Source organism: Vombatus ursinus, unplaced genomic scaffold, assembly GCF_900497805.2.
Source record: "Vombatus ursinus unplaced genomic scaffold, bare-nosed wombat genome assembly UNPS02014945.1, whole genome shotgun sequence".
NCBI classification, from domain to species: Eukaryota; Metazoa; Chordata; class Mammalia; order Diprotodontia; family Vombatidae; genus Vombatus; species Vombatus ursinus.
The window spans coordinates 25212479-25239261 of record NW_020954723.1 but is presented as its reverse complement, the minus strand read 5'-3'; the positions used below and the strand labels follow the sequence as shown (position 1 = coordinate 25239261).

The 26783-nt window shown below is 40.4% G+C and overlaps 1 protein-coding gene across 3 annotated transcripts in view; it reads left to right on the top strand.

The window, feature by feature from the left end:
- Positions 1-21951: 21951 nt before the first annotated feature.
- LOC114030116 (prostaglandin reductase 2-like) overlaps positions 21952-26783 on the top strand; it is a 39563-nt gene continuing 34731 nt past the window's right edge. The window contains exon 1 of one of the 3 annotated variants that reach the window (XM_027844824.1): positions 21952-22045. The gene's annotated coding sequence lies outside the window, so the exon portion shown is untranslated. Of the gene's footprint in view, positions 22046-22326; positions 22455-26783 lie in introns of those variants that run through there. The other 2 variants (XM_027844826.1, XM_027844823.1) reach the window with 2 other exon arrangements.

Here is a 26783-nt window from a genome sequence, read left to right as displayed (position 1 = left end):
AAGACTGATAAAACTCTTGGAATAGTTTGCTGAAATAGTGCTGTGTGTTTGTGTCCACTTTTCTAAACACAATAGTTGAACAAAAGTACTCTTAGCAGTGGCAATTTGAAGTAGAAGACTGACAGAACCATAAAAATAAAACATGGTCAATGAATCACTAATGCTATTATGGAGGGTTATATTTTAGGGACCAAAAAGTAGAAACATCCAGTCCTATTTTGTGTTTTAAGACTTCTTCCACCAATTATTGGGAATCTTCTTTGGAGACACTAATGTCTCCCCTGGCCCCATTTCCACTCCCAACCCCACCTCTCCTCTGGGTTTTCCCTTTATATAAGAATTTCACAGTTAAAATAGTTACTTCAGAAATGGAAGTATTAAGCAATTGAAAACCCTAGATTGAAAATGTGACTACCAGGTGTAGTAACAAAAGCACTGTATAGGAAAAGGAGGTCCCAAGGACGATCTGGCTAGAGGACTCATTCCCAGTGCATTGTGTGTGAATAATGTAAGCATAGTTGACAAGATCTAAGGGCGTGATGGTTAAGGAGAGAGAGCAGTTATTCAGGATAGAAAAAGCCTACTAAAAGTTCTTTTTAATGGCCCATAGTTGGCATAACTACAGCAGGTGAAGTTAGCACAGAGAAGTAATGGTCTTTACCTGTGTGTAGAATTGGATGCCCTAAAAGGAACAAGAGGAAAAAAAATTAGCATCAGTTCAAGTGGTCCCTATGAGTTAAGTGATATCTATAACTAAACCTCATTGTGCTAGATGCTGCAAAATTGTGAAATGTTTGTGTAGAATAGAATAATTGAGAGGAAGTGATTAAAAAGTGATATATGCTTCCTCCTCCCGGAAATTTGTAAAGGATATAACTGGTCATCAAAACCCAAGAGCACTTCTGAATAGTTGATCATGAGCAGAATGTGTCCAACACTCTTAAAAAAGAACCTATCTTAAGCAACCTTAAGATACTTACCCTGATCAATCTCCTACCAAATGTTATGAGACCAGTCCCTGATTTTCATGAAAAAATAAAACAAAATCCTCTGAAACTTAATTGTTTTAAGACCCTGATAACCTGGAAAACGAGATCTAAAATTATTAATCAGCCTATCCACATATGCTTGCCAAAGTGGTATAATTTGAACACTCATTTCAGTCATTTCTCAGTGAATGACCAAGGGATTACTTCTTTTGATAAAGTTGGAGCCCTCAACTTACACTGTAAGAGTGAGCAGCAACTTTGTTAACTTTTGCATAAATGAAAATTTGAAAATAAAGTAGCTGATGGAAGATAATTCTCACCCAGCCAAATGAACTTTTTTTTCTATAATTTGTCCCCCCTCACCCTCCCAAAAAGCCAGTTAGTATTTATCTGTTTTGTTTTTTTTGGGGGGGGGGTGAGGCATTTGGGGTTAAGTGACTTGCCCAGAGTCACACAGCTAGTAAGTGTTATGTATCTGAGGCTGGATTTGAACTCAGGTCCTCCTGATTCCAGGGCTGGTGCTCTATCTACTGAGCCACCTAGCTGCCCAAGTTTGATATATTTTTAAAGTACCACAAAGTTGTTCCTGACTATGCTTCAATTGAATCTTATGGCAATGTGTGTCTAAAAAGGTAATCTATAATGTAACATAATCTAAAATTCATTATAATACTATAATGAATCCATTTAGGAGATAAAATTAATCTTATTTCTTATATGTGAGATGAATAAAGTAGTACTATATAATCTGGACCCCTTTCTGGAATATACTTTATCCAACTTCCTTCTGAAGTGAGCAGCAGTGGGATATATAGAGTGCTGGACCTGGAACCATATAAGAACTGGCTTCAATCCTACCTTAAATTCTTAAATATTAAAAATGAATTGTCACTTCGATAAATCCCCTTCTAATATTATTTGGTAAAACCTGACCCATTAATCTAAGAAAAGTTAAATTTGATCCAATTAAACATTCTATATAAGGTATAAAACTATACTTTTTGAAACTATGGAAATAAGACACATTCACCTGCAGTTTCCATACAATGTAAGAGTAACAATTTCCTTAGGGTAATAGCCAATATAATTTTAAAAACTTGACTTGCCTTTCTAGCCTCATTTTTCTTTATTATTGACAAGGGAAGTAGTATAGGTATAGAAGCATGCAATCCAGATGTTTAATATGTCTATCTGTGGTCCTTGTGGCAGGATATCTACTCCTCTGGACAGTTTTTCATTTACTGCTAAGGTTTATTGATTTGAACATTTGCAATAGGGTTTTGTTAGTATCTAAATCAAATCACCACACGGGATCAGAGCTAGAAGGGACCGTAGTAAGACTCAAGTCTTAGCCCCTCATTTCATAGATGAGGAAACTAAGGTCTAGAGAGATTATATAACTTACACAGTATCACACAGGTAGCAAGCGACAGAAGTGGGATTCAAATTCAGATCCTCTGTCTCTAAATCCAGGGCTCCCTCCACCATATAAGATTCTTTCTCTTAAAGTGAAGAATTCAAACAAGCAGTACTGGTTTGAAAATATATGCATTCTGTTGCTACATTTAAGATTTTATCTTTTATAAACAACCATACCCAAACAATTTGGTTAAAAGATCTCTAAGATGAATCTGGCCCCTAAGCAATAATAATCTTTGCTTGATTGTAACTCTTATCTTGCGAAGTCAACTCATATTGTGATGTTTCTTTAGCAGTCAAATCTAAGCATGAACTTGGGGTGAAGATAGCAAGTATAACTGAAAATCACACATGATTCCTAAACCTTTAGGTTTGTAACTTGTAACTAAAGCTGCTAATGAATAGTAAGTTTCAATCATAAAGTTGGTCACCAGGTGACAAATCGTTTTGGCCACAGCAACCATCTCCTAAAGTATGGAGAGATTTCGATATCTGTTGGTAGAGCAAGTGCCCAATAATGTTGAAATCACAGCTCCTTTAAAGCTGTTAGTAATTTATTTCTCCTGCTTGTAGCCTATGAATGAGCAGGGCTCCAAGGGAGGAAAAAAGAAGCAATTAGATCTGGATAATATATTCAATCAATAAACTCCACCTCTAGTTTTGGAGTGTAGCTACATCCCATCTAACCTCATACAGTATTACACAGTTTTTAGCCCCCTTACCATCCTGATTACCCTACTGTCTGGAAATATTTCAGCTTCTCAAAGTCATTCTTAAAATATGATACATAGAATTACACATCTTACTCTGGTAGTGACTTACCCAGAGCAAAGTACTGTACAATGGAAACATCACTCTCATATGCTTCTTTTAATGAGCCATCAAATCAAATTAGTTTTGGGGGAGTTGTTAACACGTTGCTGACTTATATTTTCCTTGAAGAATACTAGAATCCTTAGTTATTGTTCAGTTTGTTTGTTTTTCACACAAACTTTCAAGCCTTGCCTATTCCATTGGCTATTTATTTTTCAAATTCATTTATCTGAGTAGCACTTGAAATATATCTTCACAAGGAGTCCTTGAATGCTACCTCAGGCTTGAGGCATTACTGTGGGTATGCTCAACATTCAAAGTAAAAGATGTTGATTAAACAGTATAGTAATATATGTGATAACCAAGATTTCTACAGACCCACAAAGATGCAGTCTCCCACAGGGTAACATACCATCAGCGGTGGAGAGGACTCACACAGAAAACAGGTATGACCAGGAACACAGATAGTGGGGTGCCGTCCACACATCTCCAGGACAAATCCATACTTCCAGTGCTGCAGAACTGCTGACATCCTCTGGTTATGTCATTAGGTAAACTGCTTTTTATATTGAACATGGGACATTTGCTTCTCTGTTATCCCTGCTATAAGTCTCTGTTCTGGCCATGTCCACTGCAGAATGCTTTTGTTACTGGACTCCTCCACTACTGGAGGCATCTGCTGATGCTGGGCATCTCTAGTAAGGTTCTGCTGGTCTTCAGCTTTGCAGCCTCACTGGATTTCCTGCTGTTCTTTGCTACCTTCTGCTGGAGTGTGAGCGGTAAGTAGTCTTTCCTTAGAGCAAAGGGCTGAATTCTTTCAGTCATAAGCCAGGTCTATGTACCCCCCCAACTGGCAAGCAAAGGTCAACAGATGCTGTAAAGCTAAAATTAAGTCTTTGCTTTTAATTGCTTTTCTTCTTCCTAGGCTCAGGTTCCCTGACCTCAGCGGCCTATCTGACTTGGAGTTAGAAAATACCTTCCAACTCTTGTTACGCCCTTACTTGTTAGTCTGGCTGTGTCCCTTAAAATCAGCCCGGGGATTCTGTTTTGCAAAACTCCAAAGGAACTATGAGGAGCTGGGAAGATGAGGCTGTTTCAAACTCAGCATCCCCTCAAAACCATAGTTCATGAGCCTCCACCAATGTGTTTCTTTTGTCAGTCAATCAGAGGACATATTAGTTCAAAGCAAAAGTCATTAATTAAACAGCATAGCAATATATGTGATAACAAAAGTTTTTCCATACACACAGGGATACACTGTCCCATGGGTTAACAGATCGTCAATGGTAGAAAGGACCCACAGAAGGAACAAGCATGACAAGGAACAGATATGACCAGGAATTCCTCTAGTTGCCATGAAAATTAACTTGGGTCAAGGCACAAAGGTCCATGTTCATGTATTCCTGGAACAAAATCACTGGTTTCTTTATGTTCTTATTATTCAAATACTCAAGCACAGTGGAACCACCACACTTGAACTCTGATATCACAGTCCCAGATGTGCAAATAAGGGAGGTAGAAATGTCACTAAAGAGAGCAAAGACAAGAAAAGCAGATTAGATCAAGTATGTAAAGTGAAGGTCAGTGCTGGAGACAACCCAATTGTGAGGACATTGAAGTATTATCAAGGTATGTGAGGGAGGGAAAAATACCAAAAGCATGGAAAAAAACCTTGGACATTATTTAATTCCCCCCACACCAAAAAAGGAAAAATAGAGAATTAATAACAACTACTAACCTAAATGTCCACTTTCCCATCTATCAGAGTGATCTATATACAGGTCAAGAGTGGTCTTAATTGCTGTGTGACCCTGGGCAATTCACTTAACCCCAACTGCCTAAAAAAAAAAAAAAGAGTGGACTCAATGGAGATATTGAAAAGGGACATTCCTATTACATTTCGTCTTATTATTTTCAGCTGGTTTTTCTTGCACTTTGAGATCCTTTTTTTTTTTTTTTTTTTTTGGCTAGGCCATGGGGTTAAGTGACTTGCCCAGGGTCACACAGCTAGTAAGTGTTATGTGTCTGAGGCCAGGTTTGAACTCAAGTCTTCCTGACTCCAGGGCCAGTGCTGTATCCACTGCGCCACCTACCTGCCCCCTGAGATCTTTTTGAATACCAATTCTGTTACTCAACATGTTACCCATTTTATTGTTATTCAGTCTTTCAGTCATGGCTGATTCTTTCTAACTCCATTTAGGATTTTCTTGGCAAAGATACTGGAGTGCTTTGCCATTTCCTTGTCTAACTAATTTTACAGATGAGGAAACTGAAGCAAAAAGGGTTAAATGATTTGCCCAGGATCACACAGTTTCTGAGGCTGAATTTGAAGTCATGAAGATGAGTCTTCTTCACTCCAGGCATGGCACTTTATTCACTCTACCACCTAGCTGCCCAGATGTTACCCATACCTTCAAGCTTTATTTCATTAGAAGATTTGATAAAGATGTCACTGTCCCATCATCCAAATAAGTCATTGATTAAAAAAATTGAAATAAATAGGACAGAGGACAGCTCTCTAAGGCACTATAATAGAGATTCCCTTCAAGGATGACATTAATCCATTAATCATGACTCTTTGGGCATGGTAATTTAGTCAATTTCAAATGTACCAAACTGTAATAAATCATTCAGCCCTCATCTTACCATCTTGTTCATAATAATATACCAAGAGACTGTGTCAAATATATTGTTGAAATACTCTGATCCAGCAGTCTAGAAACCCCATCACAAAAGGGAATGGGGTTAGGCCCCCATGACCTGTTCTTGATGAATCCATGCTGGCTTTTATTCACTGAATAATATTGTAGTTCAGCTTTCACATCTTTGTTTCAGCGATCGTAAGCTGCTCCCTTACTTAACTGGAAGCTATATAAATATGAATCATAGAACAACAACTGTGAAGAAACAAAATTGTGGGTGACCTAAAATCATAGCAAGTATGGGCAGGCTGCAGTATATTGCCAACAATGGCTTGGTTGCAAGAAGTGGCATAAAAGATATTTTCATGGAAATATATTATCAGAAAAGGAAATGGGTCAGTCACAGAGAGAGGGATAGAACACCTGAGTGGTGCACTAGTATCCGTGAAATATTTAAAGGCATAGAGGAAAGTCTTCGATATGTCAGGGGGATTTATGGAAGAACATCGGGAAGAATTATAGAAGAGGAAAAGACATGGATGAGTCGCAAACCCATGCTCTCTCATGGAGAGAGCAACTAGATAGATGAGGTTACTGATCTATCGAAGAATCAAAATCTAGTTAAGTTTCTGTTCTTTTGAAAGAGAGCTTCCTGTTCAGAATGATCAGGTTATATCACGGATATATAATTCATCATCAGGATGAAAGTGTCCCTTTCATAACAGAACATATTATTTTCTGATATGTTGCTCTTTGGTGATTAACACTGTATGGTATCATTACCTTAGCCAGGCACCTGGCTAGGCAATGCCATCTTAGAGTTTATAGAATCCTGTGGCTAAAAGGGATCTGAACTCCTGACCTTATTGGTGTAAGAGCCCAGTGCAACATTTGTATTGTCACAACTTGTTCCAGGTTCATATCTGCCCATCTTGTTGTTCTGAATCCCAATCCCTTTAAATTTATTTCCCATGACCAGGGAGTAATCAACCACCTACGACACTGTAGTGATGAGAAAAAAGACAATTTAATTCAAGGAGACAAAATTAGGAAAATACATTGAATGAATGAAAAAGCACATATTAATTGCTTGCCATATGCCCAGCTCTGTGGACACAATTACAAAAGTGAGACATTCCCTGATCTCAAGGACCTTACATTTAATAGGGGGAGACAATACATACAGGGGAATAGTGAAGATGGAAACCACATGGATAGTGTAAGCAGCCAGAGGGGAAGTTGATTGACACACCCTTTCCAGTAGCAATGGCAATATTAATTTGATTTTTGTTCTTATTAGGAAGAAACACTTTAAATTTCCATTCCCCAAAACAATCCGACTTCCACACTTGTGAGCTCTGAATTCCTCACAGTTCCATGAGCTAGAGAGGGAGCCTGGGTGTGATGAGTTGCCCATCAGGTGAATACAGGAATGGTCTCATATTTTGTTGTTAAAATTGCTGTCATTTTTCCCCATAAGGCTCTAGAGATGCTGCTCCTTGGGAAGAAAGGGTGAGGTCTGTCTGTCTAGAGCAAGCAGGACACTTCTGCCTAGTGTTCAAAATCTTGACTTTTATGGCATGGGAAAATTCCATGTCTGCCACAGGATTGCCACAGCTCAAAATTCTGTTGTAAAGGGAGGAGAAGGGAAAAACTTCAATTTCTCAAACTCTAGTAAAGTGGTATGCAAAAATATTCCAAATAGGATACTGCTGATCTCTAAAAGAGACAGCTTGCTTTTCTTTTTAAATAGATACTAATTCAACCTGTAGCTTTCAAAGCTATTCTGAGTTTTTGTGTATGCATGTTTCTTTCTGCTCTTCCTACTATTCTCTTCTCTTCATTTGCAAAAGATGCCTCAGTGACCTCTATACATATACCTCAGTAGTATATCTAGCGTGGTATACAAAAATCTCAAGTAAATCAGGCATTTTCTTTTTTTTTAAATTCTCAACATACTTTTTTTCTATTCAGATTTTTTTAACAATTTAATAAACATACTTTCTAAAATTATTCAAAAAAGCAAGAAAATTATAGGGGTCCTTCATCTTAAGTAAACTTGATATTTGGGATTTTGCACTAACCTAAGTAATTAACTAAGGAACTAGAGATATTACAGAAAATTATACTTAACCGAAAGTCTTAGATAAAGGAAACTTTGATTTTCATAAGAAAGTAGTACCAGCTGATAAACTATGCAACAGGCTTTATAAATGGCCCTTAGAGCACAAGAATGTTAGAGGTGGAACAACCTCAAAACAGCACTGAAAAGACCCAGTGCTTATCAAAACAGGCATTTTCTTTTTTTTTTTTAAGGCAATTAGGATTAAATGACTTTCCAGGGTCACACAGCTAGTAAGCGTCAAGTATTTGGTCTGAGGTCAGATTTGAACTCAGGTCCTCCTGACCTGACTTCAGGGCCAGTGCTCTATCCAATGCGCCACCTAGCTGCCCCTGGCATTTTCTTAGAAGTTTGTAAGACCACAGTTTTAGAGTTAGAAGGGACTTTGAAGGTCCTTTAGTTCTTCATTTTACATATGAGCAAACTGAAAGTCAGAAAGATTAGCTAGGTCACATAGGTAGCAAGTGATAGAGACAGGATTTATTTATTTATTTTTAGGCAATTGGGGTTAAGTGACTCACCCAGGGTCACATAGCTAGTAAGTGTCAAGGGTTTGGTCTGAGGCCGGATTTTGAACTCAGGTCCTCCTGACTTCAGGGCCAGTGCTGTATCCACTGGGTCACCTAGCTGCCCCCCCCCTTTTGAAAAAAATTTTAGGCGTAGAGGCAGGATTTATAAATAAAGTTCCTACTACCAAACTTCCCTGGCATTGGCAAATGGTTCAACATAGAAACAGATATGGTTTTATCAATATAAATGATATTAAGAAAGATGTGTTACTATCTACTTTGCCACTGCACCCTAAAGATCAGTGGGTCTTTCCATTTCATTTGTAGCTGAAACCCCTTACATATGCTGGCTTATATGTATGTGGGAGGGGTGAGAGCTTGTCTAGCCCTTTTCCAGGCTGCCCATCCACCTATGGTGTCCACCTTCACCCAACTCTCACCTGTGATTCCAAGAAGCTGTGGCATACCCAGCAGCCACACCCCACTAAAACCATCTCACAGATAGGCTAAAAGAGGTTGAGGGTAACTGACGGGTCTCAAACCCATTGGTAAGTTAGGGGGATGTCTGCCCCAAGCATGTAAAGACTTCCCCTGGTGAAATGGGCAGATGAGGACAGTTTGTCCCAATGCCCGTGAAAGTGGCTAAAGTAAGCACTATGGAACTCTTAGAGCTTGGTCAGACATTGAAGAAGCCAACGTCATCCACTGTATGCTGAGCCGTTGTCAGCTGTCCTGACTTTTGTCAAGGCGCTGGACTTCATTGACTCAGGAAGAGAGATTGAGACTGACAATTTTGTGTAGTTCTGCCTCCCTTAAATCTGATTGACACACAAGTCGTGCCATCACCTGTGATGTCATTGGTCTTCTTTGAAAATGAAAGACAAACAACATGTCTCATATCAGAATAAGAGCAAGGGGGCTGTATTGTTTTTCTATTTGTATGCCAAGCATTAATATAACACTTAGTTCATAGTAAATGCCTAATAGATATTCATTCATTCATTTTAACTTGGGTCCTCTGCATCTGAATCCAGTGTGCTTTTCCACGTTCTCTCCCCATATTTCTTCCTTCCCCTTCTTCTCAGAGCTGTTTTTTAAAACTCACATCTTGATGGACTTAAGAGGCAGAATTAGCTGAATGTCTTCAGAAATAGCTAATGTGGATATTCATTTTGCTTGACTCTGCATATTTGATATAACGGCTTTATTTTTCTTTTTTATTTGGGGGAGTAAGGGAGGATAGCCAAAAAAAAAAAAAAAGAGGGATCGCTGAGGCATCTTTTACAAATGCAGAGAAAATAACAGAAGGAAGACCAGAAAGAAAAGAAGGAAAAAAGGATAGCTTTGAATGCTACGGGTTGAATTGATTATATATTTAAAAAGAAAAGCAAGATGTATATAATAGAGACCTGCAGTTTCAGTTTCATATACAATCATCTTCTTATGTTCTCTTCCATATATGGAAATGTACATTTTATTTGATATTGAAGTTCATAATTTTTTAAAAGCCCTTTTTGAAAAATTGGTCATACTTGTCCAATTAAAAAAAAAACTTCACATCTCAGTGATATTCCTACATAGCATGCTCACACATGGTCTGCTGGTACAAGAAGTTCAAAGCCCTGTTCCCAGCACAGAGATCAATTGTTCCCAAAGCATTGTGGGAACATAGTGGTCCCTATGGTAAGAAACTTTAAACCATTTTATATCATCATGTCTGAGTCAGGAGGAAATAAAATTGATCTAGTTTATCTCTATACCAAATATAGTAAAAGGCAAGTGCCGGACATATGTAGGTTTGACCATAAAAGGTGAAAGCTTTAAGGAGGCAGAATGATTCATATGTTTAGCTCGCTTACTGATTACTCCCTGTTCCCTGATTACTGATTTGGTACTAACCTCAATCAGCCACCACACCTATGACCTGTTGCCTGGACTTCTGTGATTGCTCCTGACTTATCTTTTTGTTTACTCTCTCTACCAACCTCATACTATACTCCACAAAATCCTAGGTATCATTGAATGTTCCCCAGACCCTTTTGATGCCAGACAGAACTTCCAGGACTCCTGGATCAGTACAAAGTGTTTTTCCATGCTAGATGCCATGAATTATAATAATAATAACAACTGATATTTATATGGTATTTAAATTTGCAAAATGCTTTAAATACAAGATAGTGACCCCATCTCGAGTAAACCTCTTTCCCCAACTCACACTCACAGGTTAGATCCCCAAGAGGGCAACATACTGGTATTCAAATACTTTGTGTGTCCACAGTCCCTGAACTATCGTTCACAAGCCCCTACTGGTATACTTGTCTTTAATAGTCAGCCTGTAGCTAAAATTACCTCAAAGCAAAGGCATTTATTGAGATGGCATTATATGAACAATAGTAGCAAGGCATTTCTCCCCACAATCCTGTGCTGTACTCTCCTATAAGTATCCATTGTATTTTTTGGAAAAGTGAGCATATATATAGAATACGCTACTAGAGAGGCACAAACTTAGGAAATACATGTGGCCATGGCAACTAACACAAAACTACAGGGCCCCCATGTCCTTTCCCTTCTGATGCTGCTCCTCTTGGGCTCAGTGTTTCTACTGATCAGGTCACTCAGTCAGACTCCCTGTGCCTGTGCTTCTCTGAAGCTCAACTCACAAAGTTCACACTCATCAGAACTCTCTTCTGCCTCTACTACCTGGACTCATTCCCTGCATCATGTCAACTGGTAGAATAGCTCTGCTGTAAGATATCATGTCTGAAGGGACTCTCTCCACAGGCAGAGACATTCACTTCCTCTCCTGCCAGAGCAGAAATGATTTCCTCTCAAGGGCTCACATTCCTTAGAGCTTTCTCTTGTCTTGACTGCTTAATTAGAACGTATCTTGATTTTTTAAATGGTCCTGAGATAACAGCCATGATGTATAATGACTAGCTTTGATAGACTTAGCTCTTCTCAGCAATGCAAGGATCTAAGACATCTCCAAAAGTCTCATGATAGAAAATGCTATCCACATCCAAAGAAAGAACTATGCAGTTTGAATGAAAATCAAAGCATACTATTTGCTCTTTTTTCTTCTGTTTTGTTTTGTTTCCTCTTTCTTGTGGTTCCATCTATTAGTTCTAATTCTTCTTAACAACATGACTAATATGAAAATATGTTTAATTAGAATGTATATATATCGCCTATATCAGATTGCAATCTGTCTTGGGGGAGAAGAAGGAGGAGAAAAATTTAAAACTCAAAACTTATGGAAGTGATTATTGATAAATCAAAATAAATTAATAAAAAAAAAAGAGAAAAAATAGTCCTGGGAGTGTGAACTGATTGTTGGCTAGTCCAATGGCTTAGCTCCTCTCTAATTCCATCAGCAATGATCAGAAAACTTCTTCAAACCTCCTAAAAGGGTAAGAATCTTAAGTCCTCCTTTATATTTCATTTAAGATCTTAACATCTTCTGTCTATTCCTTTCCCTGTATCATCTGTGATTTCATCACCTAGGCTTGGGGGAAATCAGGATGTCCTGATCTCCTCTCTCTAAGCATATATGATCTCATTTAAGCACCACAACAGCCTTGTGATGTAGATATGCAAGTAAAATGATTTTTAGTGTGTGTGAAGTGTATTTTTTGTTATTCTTTCTTAGAGTTTTCTTCCCAGGATCCATAGCCATAACAATCTCTACTTTCCAGGTGTTAGATATGAATTCTCACGATCATGGTTGAAAACAGTTTCTACTGGGCAGTCTCAGTATATATAGGGGTGAAGTAATGTACAATTGTGAGGCTTTTGCTGGCCATATGCCTTCTTTGTCTGTTGCCCTATAAAGCACATGGGCACTGGTCAGTGACTAGGGACCCCCATAGAGGTGAATGTGGAGGCTGAATGCTATGTGTGCCTTAATTGGCCCCCATCAAGTCTTGGGAGGGGGAATCTGTATGTTTGCCTCAACCAGCCCCCATTGAGGTTTGAGGGGATTTAGGGAAATGCATAAGTTGTGCTGGTCTCCATTGAGAGACGGAGGGGTTATTGCTCCCCCTTCACGCCGGCAGGAAGAGCTGTTAGGGAATGTTATAGGAGTTGGTGCTACCATTATCAGCAAACTGCCTTTGAGAAGACTAGACTAGAATAAAGTAAGCTTATTTAACCCCTTATTATGACTCCATTCCTGTCTTCCTATCTGACTGGATCAAAAGCGACCCTGCTAGTAAGCCTTCCTGTGTCTCTTTCCTAAGAAATGGCATAGTGGGTGTGTTTACTTGTCCATCAAGATACTATGTACATGTACAGGGCATCTCAAAAGTCTTAGTGAGGTGTCTTTTGTTTGTTTTTTTTCAGACAAAGGCAAGGTTTATTAGAACATCGATTGGGGGTGGATGAGATTTAAAGAATCTGCCATATTAGCCAGACTCTTAAGGAATCTGTACATTTGTGAGCTATTGGCAAGATTATATGAATCTGAACCCTTATTGAGGTTTTAAATAAGCTTTAAATTGATATTATCAACGCCATTTTAAAGATGAGGACACCACCTGTCCTAGGCTGCAGAATCGAGTCCCATAAACAATCTCTAGTAGGCCAGAGTCAGCAAAAGAATTCAGAAGGATTCCAGGTGCTGTCAAGGGTCAGAGTGATTAGCCCCAGCTGCCTAGTTCAAAAATTTGCTTAGCACAAAACAGCAAATTCCCTTAAAAAACAAAGAAGTATTTTGTCACAGATCTTTCTGGCTTTTGCTGCAGCACTAAGGTCTATGGAGGTCTCGGGCTTTCAACATGGCTAGTTATTCCACCAGGCTCAGAGGCAGGCAATCCGTGTGGGAGTCATACCAGTCTGTTGGAGTCTGCCATAGAGGGGAGGCCACATACCTTTGCTTGAAGCCATCAAGTATGGGTGTGGGAGAGAAGGTCGGGGTTGTGTGCTGGGGAAAGGGGCAAATACATTCCAGCAGAAACAGGGGCGTGGTTTGAATCAGGATCACGAGAACTTAGGGGCAGGGCTGGACTGAGGCCCAAGGATTCATTGGAGCAGCAAAAAGGAAGGAGCTGAGACATGTGGAGCTAGGTGTAGGAGAGGAGATTCAAACAAGGAGGACAGGAACAAGTCTGATCGTGTCAGTGTCCCAAGGAATCATAGAGGTTTTCAATGAGACAAAAAACTTTCTTGTGTTTGGAAGATGCAAGAAAAAAGAAGAGGGAGGGAAAGAGAAAGGATACATTAAAGGAAAATGGGAGAAAAGATGGAGGAATGTGTTGACACCTAATTGGGTTGTGTAAGTAGAGCTACATACAAACATGGAAGGCGTAGGGGAGCAGGCTTTTACTTTCATCTGAACTAGTCAAAAGAAGGCAGAATGCATGCACAAATAATTGGTGTAGAAATACATTCAACTCACCCTCCTTCAAAGAATTTGTATTATACTAGGGAGAGGCGATACAAACACAAATAAGTAAATGTAAAGTATATACAAAGTAAATGCAAAGCAATTTGGGGTGGGGAGGAAGCACTAAAACAGAAGAAATCAGGATAGACCTCCCAGAGGAGGCAGGTATGGGCTGAGCCTTAAAAAAAATTTGAAAGGGCTTTGTGGGTAGTGTGCTGGGCTTGGAGTCAGGGAACCTGGCTTCAAATCATGCCTCAGGTACTTACCAGTTGTGTGATCATTGTCAATCCATGTAACTTCTGAGAAGCTTGGTTTTCTCATCTACAAAATGGGATCAATAAGAGTGCTTGTACTCCCTAGATAATACCTGTATTCTAAGTAAAGTGCTTCAAAAATGTTTAAGTATTCAATAAATGTGAATTACTATTGTAAAATAAAAAAAGAAATACATTCAACTCAACAAGGATACAGATAGGAATGGGAAAAAGGGAAAAGTAGATTGGGGGGAAGGTTAGAAAAAATTTTTTTTCTCCAGTGGAGTGAGTAGTGGATGGGAGAGGGAGAAAATAGATTTCTATAAATTTTTTTAAAAATAGAGATGCTATTTCACAGATGTGAAATGTTGCATGCACTTTTAGATGAAATAATCAATTTTTATATTAAGTAGCATTTATCTAGTACTTTTATAGTTTGCAAAATGATTTACAAATATTTCATTTTATCTTCACAACAACCCTGTAAGGTAAGTGCTACTCTCATTCCCATTTTACAGATGAGGAAGATGAGGCAGACAGAAATTAAGTAACTTGCCCAGAGTCACAGGGCTAGTGTCTGAGACTGAATTTGAACTCAAGACTTCTTGCCTTCAGGTCCAGTACTCTGTCCACTGTATTAACTAGCTGCCCTTTAAGTAAATTAAGTAAAACTACTGTTATTTTTACTTAATTAACTTGTTTTACTTTGTCTCATGAAGTGGGAGTAAGCTGCAAGTGTAATGTAAAAACAAAACACATCAGTAAAACTTTTTAAAAAATCTTCAATGGCTCCCTATTACTTCTAGGATAATACACAAACTTCTCAGCTTGACATTTAGTTCAGGTGTCTCAATCTTAATGATAATTCACTGTTGTTAGTCAATTCTTTGTCCTCAATTTACCTCATGTTGTACTTTGTGTATTTGCTGCATCCCCTTAGTAGAATGTAAACTTCTTGAGGGCAGGTATTATTTTGTTTTTGTCTTTCTATTGGCAGAACTAGCATAATGTTTTGGATATAGTAGGTGCTTAACAAATGTTCATTGAATGAAATCATCAATCAGAGAGTTAAATGTTTAACTAAATTTATTGGTTGAGGGAACCCTATGGAGAATATATTTGTTCTAAGTGTAAAGAGAATTTGTCTGTTGGAACTGTTATTGGATGTCTTCAACAGACTTATATGAAATGATGCAGAGCAAATTAATAAACAGCAGAATAATATATATTACATATATAAATATAATTACTATAATGATGTATAGCAATGTCTTGTGCCACTGCATCCTCCCCCCAAGTGGGAGGGGGAGAAAATAGATTTCTGTTATTAAAAAAAAATAGAGATAATGTTTCATCTGTGTGAAATGTTCCATGCATTTTCAGATGAAATCACTGTATCATTAATTTATAAAAATAACCAGCATTCCTATAGCACTTTATAGTTTGCAAAATGATTTACAAATATCTCATTTTATCTTTGCAATGATCCTGGGAGGTAAGTGCTACTCTCATTTCCATTTTACAGATGAGGAAAGTGAGGCAGTAACTTGCCCAGAGTCACAGAGCTAGTGCCTGAGGTTAAATTTGAAGGCTGGTTCCTGTGGGGGAATACCCAAGGTATTCTGTGTATCCACATACCTAAAGCAAAAAAAGCAGGTATTAAGTACTTACTATATGTCAGACTCTATGGTATGTCTGAGGATGCAAAGAAAGAAAGGTAAAAAAACAAAAACAAAAACAAAACAGTCCCTGCCCTCAAGGAGCTCATCATCTAATGAGAGAGAACAAAAACACAAATAACATACATGCAGGATAAACTGGAGATAGTCACTGAAGGAAAACACTAGTATTAAGGGGATTCAGGGAAGGCTCCTTATAGATATTAGGATTTTTAACTGAGACCGGAGGGACGCTATGCAAATCGGGAGGGAGAGGTGAGGAGGAAGGGCACTCCAGGCTTGGGGGATAACCAGAGAAAATGCCCAAAATCTCCAGATGGGATGTCTAATTCCAGGAACAGCAGAAAGGCCAGTGTCACTGGATCTTAGAGTATGTGGGAGTGAGTGAGGTACAAGAAGGCTAGAAAGGTAGGAAGGGGATAAATTATGAAAGATTTTAAAAGTCAAACAGGATTTTATAGTTGATCCTGGAGGCCCTAGGGAGCCACTGGAGTTCATTGAGTGGTTGGAGTGAAGGTTGACATGATCAGATGAGCACTTTAGAAAGATCAACTTAAGAGTTGAGTGGAAGATGAATGGGCTGGAGTGGAGAGAGGCAAAGAGACCAACTAAAACCCTATTACAACAGTCCAGGCATGAGGTTATGAGGGCTCGCACCAGGGTTGCGGTTGTTGTGGTTTGTGCTTCATTCTAGAAGAGGACCATGATATCAGGAAGGTAATGCCATGACTTGCAAGTGAATTGGATTTAAGTGAGGCAGGGCTGTGCAAAGTCACCATCCAGTGGCCAGATATAGATCAGGATCTGTGGAGATGGTCCCCAGGGTTGTGGTAGTGTCAGAGGGGCACAATGAAGGGAGGGAGCACAAAGTATTTGCTGAAATAGCATAATAGGAACAATGATATCAAAATATTTCCACAAACCTCAGGCATACTGTTTCCTCAATACACTTGGCATCAGAGGAAGAGAGGATACAATAGGGGACTCATGTGGCTAAGGCATATGGCAACCACTCATGCCTCCAATGCTTTAGGGCTACTGGAGGACTGATGTCCTCAAACTATGTCTGCCAATCTCAGTCATAATCTCTGTCAGTCTTCACTGGACTCTGCTAGATGTTGCTTGGCTGTAGTCACTCCTGCCCTCAGTTTGGGGCTCAGCTGACATCTTGGTTTAGTATATTGCTATGCACTTTTGCAAAGAACTGGAACCCAAGAGGAGTCTTGGGGATTGCCATCTCCTGACCAGGATCTCTACAGGCCAAACTCTACTCCTCACACTAGCGTGACTTGATTTTGCAACTGGTCTCTTCTCACAGCCTATATACATAATGTATGTCTCCTATGCCTATTTGCTTCTAAAATAAGCCCTGTTGGGGGATTCAAATATGAAAGCAAATGACCAAAGAGTCACAGAGGTTGTACAACTGCTGTTAATTCTGAAACTACCAAAGAGCTTACACAGGTTATCACAACCATAGTTAATTCTGAAAAATATAGACAATGAGAGGTAACAGCAATAATGAGCCGAGTTTGATGCATAGCAGGGCTTTCTGACTGGAACATGTGTCCTGCAGGTGCTTATCCAAGCTCAGAGACCACTTGGGGCTGCTGTGAAGCAATTCTGGGATTTTGCTGCTGCAGAGTTTATCCAGAGGGGAAGCACAAAGGATTGTTATTATGCCAAGCCCAGGGCACAGCTTGTTTGCTCTGGAAAACAAGGTGTCTCCAAATAGTGAAGAGAGGAGTCAAAAGAGAGGGGTGGTCTTGGCACTTGATGAGGGGAGAAGTGAACCTTCCTAACTTTCCGCCCCCTTGCTGTACTCTCCAAGAAATACAAAGGAAAATGTGAAGTAAGAGTAAGTTACTCCATAGCAGGCTTTCATTCACACTGATTCTGAAGCCTGATTCCTAGCAGATTCAGTCCTTGCTGTTTACTAAGTGGGTGGAGAAAAGGATATTGGCATATCCATTTTCTTTTCCAGTCCTTATCAGAGTTTCCTGGCTCTTTCCTAAGCAAATATATTGTTAACATGTGACTAGACCTTCAGGATATGAAAAGGACTAAGTCTTACAACTACCACTCCAAATCTCAAATGTAACCTTTACATCTTACTGTCTGTTACCTGCCCCTTACATCCTATACTTTCATCAATCCATCCAGGGGACTTAATTGAATTGATTGGGTGCTACAAGTGTAAATTAATACAATAAGAAGCAGCAGAACCAAGATTAATTGTAAAGCACAATTTTGGTCCCTGAGAAGAGACAATGAAACACATTCCCCTCCCCACCTTTCCTCTTGACAGAATGCCATCAGAATTGGCCTTTTGGTTGCTACATTTTGCTTTACTATTTTTCTTTGTTACAATAAATTATCAGCTAGAACTTTCCCTATGGTTTTGGGGATAGGGATGGCAGGGTTTGGGTGAAGGAAGAATTAAGTGGGTTTTACTGAGAGATATGTAGATATCTTAACATTTTTTTTATTATGATGTTAGGTTGAATTCTGCAAAGATGAATGGGGCACAGTTTGACAGCTTTAAAACCTTGACTCAAATCAAGAACAATGTAATGCCCAAAGGCAGCATGGTAGACTGGGAAAAGTCCTGAATTTGGGGTTTGAGAACCATGGTTCATAGTATCATAAATTCAGACTTGAAAGGTTAAGTGACTTGTTCAAGACCACACAGATAGCAAGTGGCACAGCCATTTATCAAACCCAGGTTCCATAGTGTTATTTGCCATTGTACCTGTGATCATAGTTAAGTCTTCTCTGGGCTTCAGTTTCCCTATCTGTAAAATGCAGAGGTTGAATTAGATAGGTAGATGATCATGATCATGATAACTAACAGGTATGTAGTGCTTTAAGGTTTGCAAAGCACTTTCTAACTATTATCTCATGCTATCTTCCCATCCCTGGGAAGTAGGAGCTATTATTTCCCATTTTACAGATAAGAAAAGTGAGGCAGAGATATATAGATAGATGATTTATTAAATGTATTTACTATATTCCAGGCACTGTGCTAAGTGATGGAAATACAAATACAAGTAAATAAGACAGTCCCTACCTCAAGTAGTTTATATTCTATGATTCCTTCCAGGTCTAAATCACAGGAACTGAATAGGAGAGCCTGTGGCAGGAGAAGGCATATTCACATTCTCCCTACTAGGGCTTCTTTATTTAGAATCCATGAACCTGTTTTGTTTTTGTTTTTGTTTTTTTTTTTGCTAGGCCATGGGGTTAAGTGACTTGCCCAGGGTCACACAGCTAGTAAATGTCAAGTGATTGAGGCCAGGGCCGGGGCTCTATCCACTGTACCACCTAGCTGCCCTCCCCAACCCAAAATATTTTGATATTTTTATCAAACTGTATTAGTTGTATTTCGATGTAATAGGTTTCTTTTGTAACCCTATGTATTTTATTTTATGCATTTTACCACATCATTCTGAGAAAGGGTCCATAGACTTCACTAGGTTGCCAGACATATCTGTGACACACAAAAAAATTAAGCACCTCTGTCCCACACTCTTTAACATCTAAAAATCAAAAACAATAACTAAAAAAACCACTTTTGGATTTGCAAAGTACTTTTCAAATATTATCCCATTTGATTCTCACAATTAAACCTTGGAAGGTAAGTGCTAAAGATGGGATACAGGCCCTGGGAAACACTCCATGGCACCCTGAACTTTCCTTGAACTTTACCACATGGCTCAGTCTCTGGCATTTGCCTGGGCCAATCGGCCCTTCTCCGTTAATCAACTGGCCTTTTATTGTGAACCTGTGCCCAAACCTCCAATTCTCTGTTACCTCAAACCTAGCCCAATGCTTCCGTGTGGGGATGGCCCCAGGTCACTTCCCACCCTTAATTCCTTCTAGACCCCTTCCAAGTGGCACACTTGGGGTTCCTGGGGTTTGCCTGGGGCACCCAACCCTTCTGGGGTATGCTACCCACTCCCACCACCTTTGCAAAAGCCTCCCTCCCCAGGTGACTTCATCATAGGTTTATGCCATCCCATTTATGCTGGCCACTCCTCTGTGGGCTACTCTCTCCATCTTCACACCCTGCTTCTCCACAGGTGAATATTCCTTTACTTGGGAAACAAATTCCACAGTCACTGGACAAGTTAATACCCCTGTTGAGGGAGGGCTTGTAAGAGTTGCTGCTGGTTTTTTGACTTGCACTACCTGTGCAGATACGACTAGTGACAAGTGTCTCCAGAACTTTCTATCAGCCAGCTGTACCAATGGTACTGAGGGAGCATTTCCTACTTGCACCTATGACCCCATCCCTCCCCCTACTTTTGTAGTAGGTTCCCCCTTTTTAAGCTTTACTTCTAAGTTAAGTCACAATGCCACAGCCCTTTCTAGTTACAACACTCCTATTGATCTCTTAAAGACACCCCTCTCTATTGGGAGTTTAATGTGCAACCATTCTGATACTTGGTGCATCCATACTTGGAGCCTCTTACAAATTTGCCCCATATGTGCCCCCAAAGGCTGTACCTTCCTTTCTGGGATTGGTGAACCAAGTGACAAAAATTCTGGGGAAGAGATGAAACAAAGTGCTACTGATGGGATGCTTGGATGCTTGTACTGGGACCCCAACTCCAAGACCATATTTCTCCCTAGCCTCAGAAATACTATCCCTGGCAGTTTCCCTCCAGCTCAAGGACACTGTGCTTTTTTTTTTTTTTTGGCAAGGCTATTGGGGTTAAATGACTTGCCCAGGGTCACACAGCTAGTAAGTGTCAAGTATCTGGTCTGAGACTAGATTTGAACTCAGGTCCTCCTGACTCCCAGGCTGGTGCTCTAACCACTGTGCCACCTAGCTGCCTCTAGGACACTGTGCTTTTGCCAATTATTCATGAGTGAGCCCCAGCAAGACACTTATCTCTCCCTGGTGCAGTTACACAAAGCTGGGTGAGAGAGTGGTGGGCTGCTCAGGCACTAGCCCTAAGATTATGTCTCCAGAAGCCTCTCAATTTCTTAGTAAGCTCCTGTCCTGTGAGAAAATTTTCTCTTGTTGCAGAATGAATTCTGTCATCAGGACAGAGAGAGGGGTGCCTGGCCCAAGGATTTTTGTCCCTGGCTGACCCAAAGACTCTTCCTCCCACCACATCCCAAAGGTCCATGCCTCTGACGTCTCCCTCCCTGTCTGGTATACTCCCGACACTTTCCTATCCATAGCTCCCAAAGACACCAGGACCTTTAGGTTACCTCATCAGTGTCCCTGGCATTCCTTTCCCATGCCCTTTTCCATATAAACCCCAGCACCATCCTCAGTGTCTCGAAGGCTCCTTAAGGATCCTTGCCCACTACATAGCATAACAATAAATCTTTGCCAACTTGACTCAAAGAATGCTTGAGTCTGTGAATTCATTCCAGATGACCCCATCCTGCACTTTGGTCTTTGAGGGGTCTCAACCTCAGACACAACACCACCACATGGCAAGACCCCAAAACTATTATCCTGGCCACCCAATGATTAACACCTTACAAGGACTTGGGGTATGCACCCTAGGATTTTTAGCACCCTCCTTCTCCATTTTCAATGCCACACAGCCCAGGGTCTCTAACTTGAAAAGGGCAAAACGTGAATTCTGGGGAAATGTCCTCTGGTTCCTTAAAAAGCGAGAGCAGAGTATCTCATTCCCTGGTATGGTCATCTACAACATGAACTCATTCTCTCTAACCTTACAGAGATCATTCACCAGTGGGTAAAAAAAAAGACAGCTTATAGTCATGTGGATACAAATGGTGCCCTAAGGATTAAAAAGAATATTAAGTGTTTCTTTTCCATTACTTTGTGAAGTCCCTCCTGAGGGACTTGGGCTCATGTCCTAAAGTCCTTTCCCCCTTATCTTGAAATACCATAAAAGTCCTCCTTATCTTGTAAGCAACCGGAATCCCTCATCCTGTGTCAAAGTTCTTTTGGTTTTACAAGACCTTATAAGGTCTAGGGTATCCCCTTCCTGGTCCTTCTCTTGTTATCTCCCAGTCAGTCATTCCAGCCTACTGGCCCTCCCATCCCGATTATAAAAAGAGATAGTCCAGTCCACTAAAGGGTGGATTCTTAGAATCTCGCCCACCTAGTCGGTGTTCTAATAAACCTGGTTTTTGACTGAAAGAAGGCTTGGATCAAATTCGAGGCAGGACCGGCATTGCTTTCCCTTGAATTTTGGGTCCCAGCACCCCTAGACCTCAACACTATTACTCTCCCATTTCACAGGTAAGAAAATCAGGGTACAAAGAGATCGAGACCCGATCTGAGTCATCCAGTTAATAATAAGTGCTAAATGTCATATTTCAATTCCGATCTTCCTGACTTCAGGTCCAGGGTTCTTTTGCATTGCACCACCCAGGTGCCCTTGAAAGACTAAGAGTTTAAAGTTGGGTTACGAGGGCGGCTTCTTGTAGGATAAGACTGGCCCCCTTCCAACTAGGAAAAATACGCTCGCGTACTCCTGACTGGAGCCGGAGAAGGATGAGCCATGCGCATGCGCAGGGCAGGCGGGTTTCAGCATCTGCTGAAGACCTCCGAGGTCATGCCCCTAAAGCACCTCTCTCCTCCCAAGAAGACCTTCCTCAGGGTGAATGACCGCCTCGGGTTCTGACTAAGGGTGGCCCAGGCCCTGGCGGTATGTTGAGGGAGCGAGGGAACTGAATAACTCTATTAGAGGACGTGCACACCCCGGAAAACGCTGTGGGGAGGCGGTGGGGCTGGAATACTGCCTCCGCCAGCCCCCCACCTCCCCTGCACCTCCACCTCCCCGTCCTATGCAAGCTAAGGTCTGCCCCAGGCCTCTGATCCGCTCTGCTCCCAGGGCTCGTGTTTGCCTTCATGGGTCTGTGCTGGGATACTTCTAGGAACTGATTGGAACGGGGGCTGGAAGCGACCTTTTAAAGATGGCCATCGAATCTAACCCTTTCCTTCATTTTACCGAGAAGGAAACTGGGGTTCAGAGGTTAAATAATTGCCTGCGTCAGAGACGTGAAATGATTTGCGCAAGACCACACTGAGATTTGAATTCAGGTCCTAGGAATCCCAAATTCTTCTTTCTTTGCCCTGCACCAGATCAAAGCAACAAGCATTTATTAAGCGCTTACCACGTGCCAGGTAACAGTGTTAAGTGCTGGGGGTATGTCCTTGCTCTTAATTAGCTCACAGTCTTGGCTAGTGGGAGACGGCATGCAAAACAAGTAACAGATTACATGCAGGATAATTTGGGGGAGGTGCAGAGGAAAAGCATTTTAGCTGAGACTTGAAGGAAGCCAGGGAAACCAGGAGGCAGAGATGAAGTTGAAGATGTGCCAGGCTTGGGGGAACAGCCCCAAAAATGCAGTCAGGACATCGTAGTGTCCTGGCAGAGGAACTGCTAGGAGGCCTCTGTCCCTGGAGTAGAGTGTAAGAAGACTGGAAAGACAGTGATAGGGAATTCCTCAACCCAGACCTCCTGAAATCCTCCCAAGAAGTAATTCTGCCTACCTTGACGCCTTTGATTGGTGGTCCAAACAGGAGGCCAGGCTAGAAGATAAAGTTTAATTAGCATCAGCTGATCATTTGCCAGAAGCCCAACAAAGAGATATACAGGTAGGGTTTTACACAGGTTTTTTGTGGTTCAGTGGTGTCTGACAATCTGTGACCCCATTTCGGGTTTTCTTGGCAAAAATACTGGAGTGGTTTGCAATTTCGTTCTGCAACTCATTTTACAGATGAGGAAACTGAGGCAAACAGGGTGAAGTGACTTGCCTAGGGTCACACAGCTTGGAGAAAAACAATATCATCAATTAGGAATCAACAGTTATGGAACTTCATAATGTCAGGATATTTCATTGTCAGGCAGGAAATTATTTCATGCCAGCCAAGAAACAGGCTTTCTCTTTCAAGTATATGTGATTGCCATCTTCACTCTCCACTTCCTCTCCCCACAGGACTGGGCGTGCTGGACATGGGAGGATCAGAATCAAGTTGTTTATGAAGCAACAAAAAGTGATTGATTTTTACTTTTCCTTTAAAACTGTTATCTCCTGTGTCAACTGGACTGGCAGGCTAGAGACAAGAGAGTCAGGAATCAAACAGAAGTTTAATTTGAAAGTGTGGAAAAGGGTTTCCAAGGAAGGACGTATTGCCCGGGGCCAGCTCTAGTGGAGTGGGCCTGAGAGAGATCTTAATAGTTATACCTGTGACTACTCAGTGAGCTGTAGCCCTGACAGTGAGGGATAACAGCAACAATGTGACAAAGTTGATCCATAGCAGGGCTTAATGACCAGAAACAATTCTGAAATCATCCAGAGGGTGAGCACAAAGGATTGTTATGCCACGCTCAGTGCACAGCATGCTTGCTGGACCTTAGCTCTGGAAAACAAGGTGTCTCCTAATATCTTGACACCTGTGTTATATACACATTATTTTATTCCTCTGCCAGTGTGTGATTTCATTCAAATGGCAGGGATGGAATAGATTGGAATAAACATCTATTGAGTGTGTATTATGTGCCAGGCAGTGTGCTAAAAGCTTTACAAATACTGTCTCATTTGATCCTCACAACAATCTTGTTAAGTAAGGTGCTATTATTATCTGCATTTTACAGTTGAGGAAATTGAGGTAGACAGGTTAAGTGGCTTGCCCAGGGTCACACAGCTAGTGTTTGAGACCACATTTGAACTCAGGTCTTCCTACTCCAGGCCCAATCTTGTATCCACTGTGCCATTCTATCTATAACAGACATCTTTTAGTAACAGATATCCACAATACCTGATCTAAGGAATAAAAACACTTCCTGTATACATATACTGGAAATATACCAAGTGTTCCAGCATATATTTTTTATCAAGCAGGTAATAATTACAAAAATATTGAGTATTGTATTTTCTTTTAGAGATAATTAATATGCTTCTTAGGAAAAGAAAAAAGAAAAAGTAGAGCAGAAAGCAAATTTGAAATTTCATGGGGAAGGGATAATATGGTTGCATTCTTGTCAATGCTACTGTTGCCCTTCTATGATTCAGATCATCGTGGTGTTTAACTATAACTTTTAAATCTTGATATTTGCATTGTTTTTTTTTAAAGCCTATATTAACCCTGTTTGGTAGCAGCTAGGTGGCACAGTGGATTGAGTGCAAGGCCTGGAGTCAGGAAGACTTATCTAGCTGTGTGACCCTGGGCGAGTCACTTGACACTCTTTGCTTTAGTTTTCTCACTAAAATGATCTGGAGACAGAAATGGCAAACCACTCCAGTATCTCTGTCAAGAAAACCCCAAATGGAAACTCCAAGCGTTGGACACCACTGAAAGGACTGAATAACAATGAGCCCTATTTGGTAGGTGGTGTAGCCCATTTACCACTGTTAAAAATGAACCAGTAAGTCACTCGGAAAAATGCATAATTTCACTCAGGATTAAAGAGATGAACTAGCTGTGTGACCCTGGGCAAGTCACTTAACCCCAATTGACTAAAAAGAAAAAAAAAGGATTAAAGAGATGCAAATCAAATCCACCCTAAGGTATTATTATCTACCTATTAAATCAGCAAAAGCAATTTTAAAAACCTCTCAATGTTAGTGAGAGTATGGTTGCGTTAGGAATGCAATCTGGCAGTATGTAACAAGAACTGTAAAACTTTTTCCTACAGTTTGACCCAGTAATTTTACTTTAGGAACACATCTCAAGGAAATAACCAGAAAGAAAAAAAATAATTAGTACAAAAATGTTCAGGATAGTGCTATGTGTAATAATAGTAGTTGATGTCATAAAGAGCAAGGAGTAGATAAAAGAGGTAATGAAATATCTTGCTAACAGCACTCATTATTCCCTTTACAAAATGTGAACACCTTTCTCTGAGTAAATCTAGAAGGGAATGTGATTGGCTGGGCTGAAAATGGGTCATGTCCCTGGGGGCTTTAAATAGAGTTTGGCATTTCAGGAGTTCTAGTCTAAAACTGCCTCTGAAGAAAACGTTGGGGGAATTGGGGTGCGGGGGTGATCACTGTCTATATATGCATTATATAGCTATGTGGGAACTCTACGAAGACAGAGGGTATCAGAGACCTGTAATAGTCTTGAAGTTGTGAGTTAGTTGACTTAACCACAAGTATTTCCTACATGTGTGCCTCATTACATTGTACTCAGAAGGTTGTGCCCACCCTTTCCGTTAACAGTATACATATTACTGGGAGAGTTTTAATTTGCCTACTTAGTAAATGCCTTTGCTAAGAGCTAATTGTGTCTATTGGCTCACTGCTGGGAACATTAGTTGGGGGTTCATGAACTATAATGTCTAGGTACCCTAGGAACCTATGGGAATAACAGCTGTCTTCTGGGGGCTCTAACCCACAAGGAACATGTTTGGGAAGTAGCCCAGGCAGGCTGCAGCAGTAAAAGATTAGAAACAATCCCAATGTCCAAAATTATGGTTTATTAGGTTATCTTTTTATTAACATTTTATATACATTCACTCATTTAATCTTTAAAATAGCCCTTGTGGTAAATAGTATTAAGTCCATTTTACAATTTAGAAAATAGGCTCCTAGGGATTGAATGACTTGTTCAGAACAAATAAACCCTGATTTTCTAATTTGACTTTGTCAAGTGTTCCACTATCAAAATGTCTCATCACGCTGGGTGTTATATAGTTGAATCCTAGGAAAAGTAGTGTAAGATGTGAGTTGTCTTGGACCTAAGTATGCTTCTCTACTAATGTCCCAGGTTTATTGGGGGAATGTTTTGTAGCTACTGTTTTTACTGTGCCAAACAGTGAATTCCTTTGACCTAATGGTGATGAATGCATTGTTGAATGCATGTAGCTCAGCAGCTATGATTTTAGGTATGTCTGCCTGCATGGTGTCTTAAGCTGGGGTAATTGTGCCCTGGTGTTGAAGGCCAGAGTTTATCAGACCGCTGTTGTACGTCGTGTTTGATACTGGAAAACATGAACCACTCATGGATAATCTGATAGTTAACAAAAGGA